Source organism: Papaver somniferum, chromosome 11 (genome assembly GCF_003573695.1).
Source record: "Papaver somniferum cultivar HN1 chromosome 11, ASM357369v1, whole genome shotgun sequence".
Lineage (NCBI taxonomy): Eukaryota > Viridiplantae > Streptophyta > Magnoliopsida > Ranunculales > Papaveraceae > Papaver > Papaver somniferum.
Window position 1 is genome coordinate 33591965 of NC_039368.1, and position 10493 is coordinate 33602457.

At 34.6% G+C, this 10493-nt stretch overlaps 1 long non-coding RNA gene across 1 annotated transcript; it reads right to left on the bottom strand.

The window, feature by feature from the left end:
* Positions 1-9515: 9515 nt before the first annotated feature.
* Positions 9516-10277, bottom strand: LOC113320809. The gene is made up of 2 exons (XR_003346302.1): positions 10165-10277; positions 9516-9756 (listed from the first exon to the last, which is right to left on the bottom strand). It is a non-coding gene; the product is annotated as an uncharacterized LOC113320809 (long non-coding RNA).
* Positions 10278-10493: the final 216 nt, after the last annotated feature.

Genomic DNA, 10493 nt, shown 5'->3' on the forward strand with positions numbered 1-10493 from the left:
AGGCCTGAAGACCGGGAGGCCATATCCTGATTAGCTAGTTGGCTAGCTAGGAAGACAAGGAGGCCGTGGCATGATTAGCTAGTTGGATAGCTAGGAAATTGGTGTACGTGGCTAGGTCATGAGACCCAGACAGATTATCCTGGCTATAGAGTGCGGTCATGTTGGCGTCGGCACTTCATTTGTAGCATACAGAACATATTCGAGGAATTCAGCCGTGGAAATTCTACGACTCAAAGTGATATTTCAAATATTATGCTCTGGTAATTCATAATAGAGTACTAGCATATTCTGAATATTTATAATTGTCGCATCAGTGTAAAATGACCAATGCATAACAATTTATATGGTCGTGCATAAAATAATGAGAGTTCAGCTGGGCGAAGCTCTAAAATCTTGCATGCATATTGAAGGCCAATATGGCCATTAGCAGGATACGCATTCTCAGTTCTCTTGTGGAATATGATGTAGAAGTACGAATCTACAATTCTGATACCGGGTCAGGAATTTATATTTATAAACATATATAGAATACCGAGAGTTCAGCTGGGTGAATCTCTAGCACAGTAGAATACCGAGAGTTCGGTTGGGTGAAGCTCTAGTACATATATGTATAATACCGAGAGTTCATCTGGGCCATTGAAGCTCTAGTACATATATGTATAATACCGAGAGTTCAGCTGGGTGAACCTCTATTATATATATGAATATAGATATGTCTATGTGTAGGTTCAGAAGTGATCTTTACAAGTTTTTCCCTTGTCAAAAAACCACCATCTACACTAAGCTATCTTAGCTTTGATTATAAGCAAACCGTGTTTTGAAAGACTATATAAGGGAGAACTCTAGAAACTGGAAAACCTAATCGCGACACTTTCCTGTGTCCTAGTTGCGGCTAGAGTCGATTCTCCTTTAACCTAGGTTTGTCCAAAACCATATTAGGTTAACGACTTGAAGACTTTATTTGGGATTCGTGAAGCCAGATTCCAACTATTTTCTCTATAGTTGTGTATTCTGATCTTGATTGTTCTTTCATATTGAGTACTATCTTCTCTAAGAATTGCTCGATATTTATCTCAATAGCTGATATTGTCAAAAAAAAAAAACAGTGTTGGTGATTGCTAAGCCATCTTCGCTGAGATGTATAACAGATACATATGATGAATGAAAGCATGAAACAGATACGTGTATATGAAACCAAATTGGTTTGGAGTTCTGTCACATCCACATTCAAGGACATCACATCGATTGTCAGGCAATGTCAAAGGCCCTTCGGCGGATGTCATGGATAGATGCATTTTCAAGAAGCACAGACACATCAGTGTGTTCCAAGTTTCAATAACAGGTGTGGAAACTTAAGGTAAAGGGTATATATTGACCCTAGTCCTAGTTTGGATTTCTTTCTGCAATCAACAACTAGAGAACAATTTTTTGGGCACTATGCCTTTTTCATGGGGGACCATCATTTCAGTTTTAGAAGGTTATTTAGAAGTAAACCCAAGTCACTTATATAACTATTTATGCTAAAACAAAATTTACCCCTCCTAATTAAGTTAGTGTAATGATTAAATTATATTAATTAGTAATTAGTAATTAGTTAATGATTAACTAGTGATTAGTTAATGATTAAGAAGAATTATTAAGAGAATTTAAAGAAGATGGTTTTTGAACCCCTTTTTTTTGAGACGGGTGAATATGAAATGACTGATTTGAGTGATGATAGCTCCTCATCCGAATCAGAACCTACTTCATCTTCTAGAGTATTTTTCAACCTTCACAAAGATCCGGAAATGATTTATTTGATTCGGTTAGGTCAAAGGATTTTGGCTATGATTTCTTAAGAACATGTAGCCGAACTTTTCTGAAAGTGCAGTTCGGGTAGTGTTTTAGCAAACGTAGGTAGCCAGACTACTATTTAATTGAGGTTTTTATTAGTTCGGCTTTTGTTTCCAGAAGAGGTAGCCGAAATTTTATGCTTGAGTATACAAAGTAAAATTCAGTTCAGTGGATTTTACTACTTTTCTTGCCGAACTTTCAATGTGAGAAGAGTTCGGTTAACCGAACTCAACATATGCTTAACTATGAAAAATGAGTTCATTTAGGAAACAATTGTTTGTGAAACAACTGAACTGGAGTTCGTTTAGAGACTGAAGTGTTCTTGGTGTTCTTAATTCCAGGAAGTTCGGTTAGCAAAACTTGGATTTTCTACAAATCTCTTAACCAAACTTCCTCCTGTAACTCCCATTTTCAATCTATTTTGATGATTACAACTCAATTCTTTCAACCAAAAAAGAATTAACAGTAAATGGGTATGTGAGAAAATACCTGCAAATTTGCATATTGTTAGAATTAGTTTCTTGTTTCGATTTGTTATAATTTTAATTAGAAGAAAAAAGAGAAAAACAAAATTCTCTCACAAACTCGGCTAGAGTAGGTAGGATTAATGAATTAGTTTTGTGATTATATTAGGTAGTTTTTTAGATTAATTATAATCTTAACTAGGGTAAAGGGTAAATTATCCATCTCCACACATTAAGACACCCCTTATAACTATAGGGTAGACATTCTTATAACATGATGGCCCTCTCACACAAAAAAAATGATGTGGTGCACAAATAAACGGTTCCAACTGAAAGCCTCTCAAGCAACAGAGATCGTAGACCAGACCCAGCTCAACCACCCACATCATGGAGAAGAACAAAGACTTCTAAACCAGTATCATTAATTCAGCAATACCAGTTGTATATTTTTAACAGCTTAGAAAAGAAAATGATTCAATTTAATCAGGCACAAGATGCTAAAGAATAAGTGATCACACATAGAAATTACTTTATTGTATATACCCTATTACAAATCAGTTGACGAACAAAAATACTTCATTAGCAACAGAAAAATTCACATAGACTAAAGCAAAAGAAATACTTACATAATAAAAAAAACAAAAGAAAATCACACAGACTAAAGCAAAATATACGGAACAAGCTTGACCAAACTAAAATAAAGATCAGTGGAACAAGATTCACTGATCCTGATTATCTTACTCCAATTCATATGGCATATAGTCTCAACCCCTTCTTCACAGACTTAATACCTTGATCATTGACTGTAATATTACCTCCTATTTCGATTGTATATTTCCGACCATTTACCGACCAAAGAAAAAATAACATACACCCAAACCTGATTCTCGTATCCACATCAACTCCAAATGTCGTGGTACTCCCACTTAAAACTTTTATTTTAGCGATGTTCCATGGAACCCCATAACTTTTAATTGACTCAACACGATTAGCTTTCTTGTGAAACCCCTGATAGAATGCAGGCGTTGAAGTATTTCCAATTGGAGAAAACGTCGAGATATTAGCATGGTAATAGTAAAGAGTAACGTTAACGGTGTCATAGAAAGCACCCTCGTTTAAGTTTTCGTTCTTCAGTCTAAGATCGAAAGTTATGGTTGGATCGATGATATTGAAGGTTCCGTTTGAAGTTTTGTTGAGTGCTGGAACTCCAAACATCTCGATCGAAATTGAGGGTGGGAAGGTACGAAACCAAAGCCAAAACATGTAACCACTAAATCCTAAACTGACTATCAAAAAGAAGATTCCAAACAAACTGCATGCGCAACATGCAGAAAATCCAGGGACTCCTTGTTGAAGAAAAAACCAAGATACTATGAAGAAGACAGAAGGGACAAACAAGTGTTGTTGATACAATAGTATGGATAAACTATAAAAGTTGACAGAATGTGGTTGGATCAACTAGTACAGTTGACATGAAGTGAATGGATAAACAAGCGTTGTTGATCCATGGTACGGTTTTTAGAAGTTTACTTGGGTTGCAAGTATTACTGGTTTTTAGAGTTTATTTACGTAAGAATTGTCTAGAAGTTTCTTGTTAGAGTTTGTTTTAGGAAAGTCTTTTTACTTGAGAGTCAAGTTTGTTAATCATATAAATAGGCTGTTGAGCCATGAGTCGAAATACATCAATTAAGAGAAGTTTGTTTGAGTTTAGTATTGTGTTCTTTCATTGAGTCTTTGATATCAGATTTTCTACACTCCCGACCATCTCCCCGTCGTTGTTTCTGGATAGCTAAGAATGGTAATCAAGCAAGAACATCTAAGACATACTTAGGGAAAAGGATGTATATATACACATATTAGTAGGAGTGAAACCAAATTGTCCGAGTGATTTCTTTCATTCACTTATTGCCTCTTGGGAATTCAATGCATAATATTATAAAGCATATGGGGTGCACCATGCAGAATTGACTATTTCCTTGTTGAGTAGGAAGTATATATAAATTAACGCGTGCCTTAGAACCCCGGGCCTGTCAACATCCATATAAGAAAACTCCAACAAAACAAATGATGTAAAAAAACCCCAAAATTCCTAAACTGTCTGAAATACCCTTTACTTTTATTCGGCTCAAATCTAACAGAGCAAATAAACCCTACTCATTTTTTCGATACCGTCATTACCTTCTTCTAATTTTATTTCCTAGTCTCTGAAACATAATAAGAAATCAGATCTACTTCATCCGTCGCGAAATCATCTTCCGATTTTTGATTTTTCCTTCTTCTCTTCTTCAATGGTTACTTACTTCAACCAATGAAACCAATTCTGACCTAAATCAGATTTACGAATTCTTTCTGTCTTCATCTGTAGCAAAAATCATCATACGATTTTTCGATTTTTCTTTCTTCTCTTCTTCAATGATTACTTACTTCAACCAATGAAACCAATTCTGACCTAAATCGTCTCTATTTTCTGACCTAAATCCTCTGAAATAACAAAATGGTGAAGAATAAAACTAAACAAGAGAAAAGGAGAGATGAAGAGTCAAAGAAAAAAGTGAAAAAAACTCGAAAAGGTAAGAATCGTGTAAACTCTGTGGTGATGGTGTTAATTTTTTTGGTCTTTTTTGATGAAATCACGTAGGCATTAATTCTGGTAGTTTTCATCATTTTCCCCTTGTCGAATTTGGTTCCACCTGAACTGTTGGTGTATTGATTAATTCTGGTAGTTTTGATGAAACTATTTTTGGTTTCATCATTTTTCCCTTTTCGAACTTGGTTCCACCTGCACTGTTGGTGTGTCAATTAATTCTGGTAGTTTTGATGAAACTATTTTTGGTTTTATTATTTTGCCTTGTCGAACATGGTTCCACCTGGACTGTTGATTAATGGTTTCATCATTTTTCTCTTGTCGAATTTGGTTCCATCAATACTGGTTTGGTGGTGTTGGTTAATTCTAGTCATTTTGATGAAACCAATATTGGTTTGGTAGTGTTAGTTTATTCTTGTTTTGGCTTAAATCATTCTGATGTTGAGATTAATTCTAGTCATTCTGATGAAACCAGAAGAACCGTGTTGATTAATTTTAGTCATTCTGATGAAACCATTTTTGGTTCCATTATTTTCCCTTTGTTAGATCTGATTCCATCAGAACTGTTGGTGCCTTGGTAGTGTTAATCTATTTTGGTCTTTTCGGTGAAACCATTTTTGGTTTCATCGGTTTCCTTTTGTTTTATTTGGTTCCATCAAAACTGTTGGTGGTTTTAGTATGTTCTTGTTTTTTCGATGAAACAATTTTTTAATATCATACGGATAATTTTCTTTTACAGGTCTAAACGTTGAGACATTTATTTTGTAATTTCAGGGAAGATTGTGGACTTCGTGTTTGTTATTACGTGAAGAGCCTCTTGAAGGGAAATCATGAAGTCTCATGAGGTGAATATATCAAAAAAGATGGAAAACATGAGAGCAATCTTTCCTACATGATACTGGTGGACAAACCACCAAAAAAATTAGAAAAGAAGAGAATACTGTCATTGCACACACAAACGTTAGTGTAATATCAGCTCGTTGTAATACTTGTAATAGCCTTTTGCAACATTATCTGTTTTCTTTAAAAATGCTTATAATAGCAAAAGATTTAAATGTTTTATCAATGGTTTCAATTATGATTATCATATTTATGTTTATTGGCACCACCTGCAACTTAACCCAAACCACATTGGTATACTGGACAGGCAGCGAAATGTTATACGTTTATAACTGTTTTATGATAAAACCAAAAAGGGTTCCAGCATATTTTGGTTCCATTATAACAGTAAATATGATGAAACCAAAAAGGGTTCCAACATATTGCAGGTCCTGATCCTGATTTAAAGTATTAATCGTAGCCTGTATTATTAACTTAGACCCATCTACATATAACAATAATATGGTCGGTAATACATGGTTCGTTTCTGGCCTTCGGACACACATATACAGGAACCGGGGATGTTGAGATTTAAAGGCAAAATTATTATATATTTATAGGCATGAAATATGTGCATGTTCTAAGGAACTTGTGTTATTACACCCATGCATAAAACTACAACATAAGACACACCAAGCATAATTTAATATATTGCACTAACCTACTACAATAGTCTAACAAAAAATGTCAAATAATATCTAGTCATTTTAACATTACTGATACAATTAGAAAAGTAATAATGTTATTTTTCTCCATCCATAATTCATATAGGTTTACTCAGAAATCGTATCTATATATGTTCAGGTGACAACATGCAGTATCTTCAAGTGATCTTTTATCTTAACATAGAAGTTAAAATGATGAAACCAAAAAAGGTTCCAGCATATTTTTGTTCCAAATATAACAGTAAAAATGATGAAACCAAAATGGGTTCTAACAAATTGCAGCTGAAACCAAAAGGAAAAACATTATCTTAATAAAACAAAATGAAACACCAGCAGAAAATTACACAATTAACTGTAAAAAAATATAGACAATAAAATGAATTCTCAAAACAAAATAAAGTGTAAAACATCAATTTAACAATGTCGGAGAATCTTCATGAAGATCACACATCGTTTTCATAAGCTGCAATCGTGTTTGATGGAGATTCGACTTCTATAATTAGATCAATCTGAAGATGATCGACTTAGTAATTCGAATGATTAAACTGTACCTTCTCTTCTTTTCTCGAATTAAACTGAAAATAATTCCAGATCTGAAAACATAAGTTCTTCAATTTCTTAAGCACTGAAAATCAATCTTCAGATACAATTCGAAGCATTCAAGTCTATGATTTCTTCGCTACTTCAACTAAACTGAAACAAAAACGAGATCTCAAAAATAATTTATGAGATGATCAGGTCGAAATTGAAGCTAAAAATTGTTTATGAATTGAAAATGTTGATGAAATGGAATGAATCAGAATTATTTGAACCATAAAATCCAAATGCATGAAGATTTATGTGGAGAAGATCTCGAATTCTCTGTGTAAATCTGATCTCCACAATTTCCGTATCTGTTTCCGCCTAAATTTTCATTCTAAACATCGTATCATAGAGAAGGGTAAGACTAGAATTATAAAATTTAATAAAAACTAAATTTTACCGATTTTAAATGAAAATGGGGTTTTTGTTCCATTTTTATTGGATATGGTTCTTATGGAGGCCAAATAATATGGCTGGTGTATTTGTAACTCAAAAAGTATCACCTAGGTTTTTTAGAGCTTATGATGTATATAAATTGAGTAGTTCTAAACAAACCGCGTAATCAGATTATACCAAAACTGTATCCTACTTTTTATCTCACAAGTTTTTTGGTGTGGGCGCGGTGGGCCCCGCGTAGGACAGCAGGGAATTTCATTATTTGAGTTTTGGTGTGAGTAGCGGTTTTCGTATGGTTACTTAACACGGTTGGTTTATAATTTTTGATATAAATTATGGTGGCCCTAAGCCAAACAGTACGTACTTAATTTGCGCGCGCTGCCTCATTCTTCATTTGTTTTGGCTTTTTTCAACTTAATTAGTACCAAAAGAATCAATACAATTTTGAATAACAACAATTACACGATTAAAGAACTTGCCAATTGCTAAAGACAGCGCATCGTTTGGTAGGATAGGTGATTAAATGGCCTAAAGAATTTGCTATTTGCTGAAGCCAGCACATGATTGATGGATTGGTTATTACGGGAAATCATCCATTTGACGGGGAACCTAAGGGGTACCCCAACCGTGGAAAAGGATGTGAGATGAGTGGTTGGTGATGCCGTGATGGTGAGAAGATGTCTTTTTGTTTTTTGGTTTGGTAAGTGATGTTCTGGGGAGAGAGTCAGGCGTTGAAGAATGGGTGGGCAAGTTACATGGACGATATAGAGAAACTTAGGCGCAGACCCAAAAAGAATAATATTCTCATTGTTAGGCCACAATTAATTTTAGATTCTGTGAAATTCATAATTATATGAAATTTCGAATAATGACTGCATGACGGATTATGCATCCTAATTTTTCAGGAGTATAATTAGCAACGCAACTTGGATATAACATATCTAAAAAACCGTGCCTTGGAATTTTACAAATTTTATATCGTTGGAAACCTTTTAAAGATAGCAATGCAACGAGTACAAACAAGAATATCAAATTTTTGTTTTTCACGAAAAAATCGGAGGTGATCATCATTTTAGGCAAAATTTTCGAAAACTTGATACATAACCATTATGCAGCCACCAAAAAAGATGCATAACATATTCTGCAGACGCATAACGAATTATGCAACCATTTTCTCCACTGTATAATAAATTATGCATCTGCATAACAAAGTTATGCATCTATAACAAGTTATGTAGCCATTGTATTAGTGCGTACATAAAAAATTGATGCATAATACATCTATTTTCTCGACGCATAAAAGATTGTGCAACAATTTTCTCGATGCATAATGCATTATGCAGCCATATTTTCGGATGCATAACATGTTATGCATCCATTTTCACGACTGCATAACATGTTATGCAGGTATTATTGTAGGTGCATGACAAGTTATGCAGTCTTTGTTTTTGTTGGTTTTAATAGTGACAAAAAAGTTGCTGCATAACGTGTTATGCAACCGTTTTCTGGACTGCATATCAAGTTATGTAACAAATTTTGTAGATGCATAACATGTTATTCAGACAGTCATAACAACATCATCGTCTTCTTTCATGTTTCATCAACTCCCATACAAACCAATCATCTTCTTTCATGTTTCATCAACTCCCATACAAACCAAACAGCATAAACACCTTTCCCATTTCTCAACCATCTACAACATTTTCACCTTTTTGTAGTTTGAATTCCATACAAAACATAATTTGAATCCGAGTATGAAAATCCGTGAATTTAATTGATGACAAACTAGGAGTACAACCCATCTAATATATTCAAGTTTACAACAGTATATCAATTTAAAATCCCAGAATAGGTCAAATTTGAGAAGTACAAAATCAATGTCAATGTAATGGTGCGCCAAGGGCTTTGCACAGTACAACATCCAATTAAGAACAGCAGCCAGTTTGCTTCTAGCAAATAAAACACTCTAAAATGATGCAGCGGGATTGTTATAGAACAAAGAACAATATAAGGTATCTCTCTGTTTGCTTCTCAAAATGACAACAAAATGACAAATTCCATTCAAACCCCTACAACAGGGTCTACTTTGCTGAGAGATGTGTACAGGATAAGAAAAAACCAATTCAGAACTTTATTTTCAGAAAACACAACCTCTGAAATGTTACATATATTATGGAATTGCCACAGAAACTCATCTAACCAAGTGTATGATCAAATTTACCAAAAAATCTCAATTTCTTGTAGACAGCTCACCTTGATGAAACCGATTTCCTTGGCATTGCTATGGAAACACTGCCTGCGACACATCAGTCCATACTTTCTGATGATAGCATGTGGATTCCCACACACACGGCTGCAAACCAATATACAAACACAAACAAATTAGCTTCTTAGTACTTAACCTCCAACAACAACAACAAAAATCACCAACCTACACCTCATACAAAAATCCCAAACCATCATCATCCCTAAAATCCCCTCCTAATCACAATACACAAACCCACAACCAATAAAACTGGAATCTACACATCTCATTTGTTGTACACCCATCCCACGTGAAAGCTCTACAACCATTAGCTATACACAGCCAAGAGAGCTTCCGCAGAAAACAACATCCACAGCTAAGTTTTCAACCAATAAAAATAACTCTTCCCTGAAATTCCACAATTACTATCCTAATTCCTTAATCAATCAAACCCATACATGTCAATAATGTTCTGATGACACTGACAAGAGAATGAATGTAGTTTAAGTCACTTACTGTTTACTCAAAGTTCTCAAGCTTCCTTGAGCCCTACTAGCTAGTTGCAAAAGACCATCGCCTGTAACCCACTAATTCAATGGATGATCAATATATAAAAGAGCATCACCCCGGACAGTGGAGCGCAATAATTTGCAGACGCTTCGAACAGACAGAAGACCTTGTGAATTCAAATAGCTAATTAAGGGCAAACAACAAACCCTCAAGACATCCTCAACTGTGCCCAAATCACTAGCAATCTCCCTGGCAGCTTCTCTATGATTGCTAGCAAACCGAGTATCATCATTGTCCAACTCAGAAATAAAATAAATTTATTTTAGTTAAAGGAA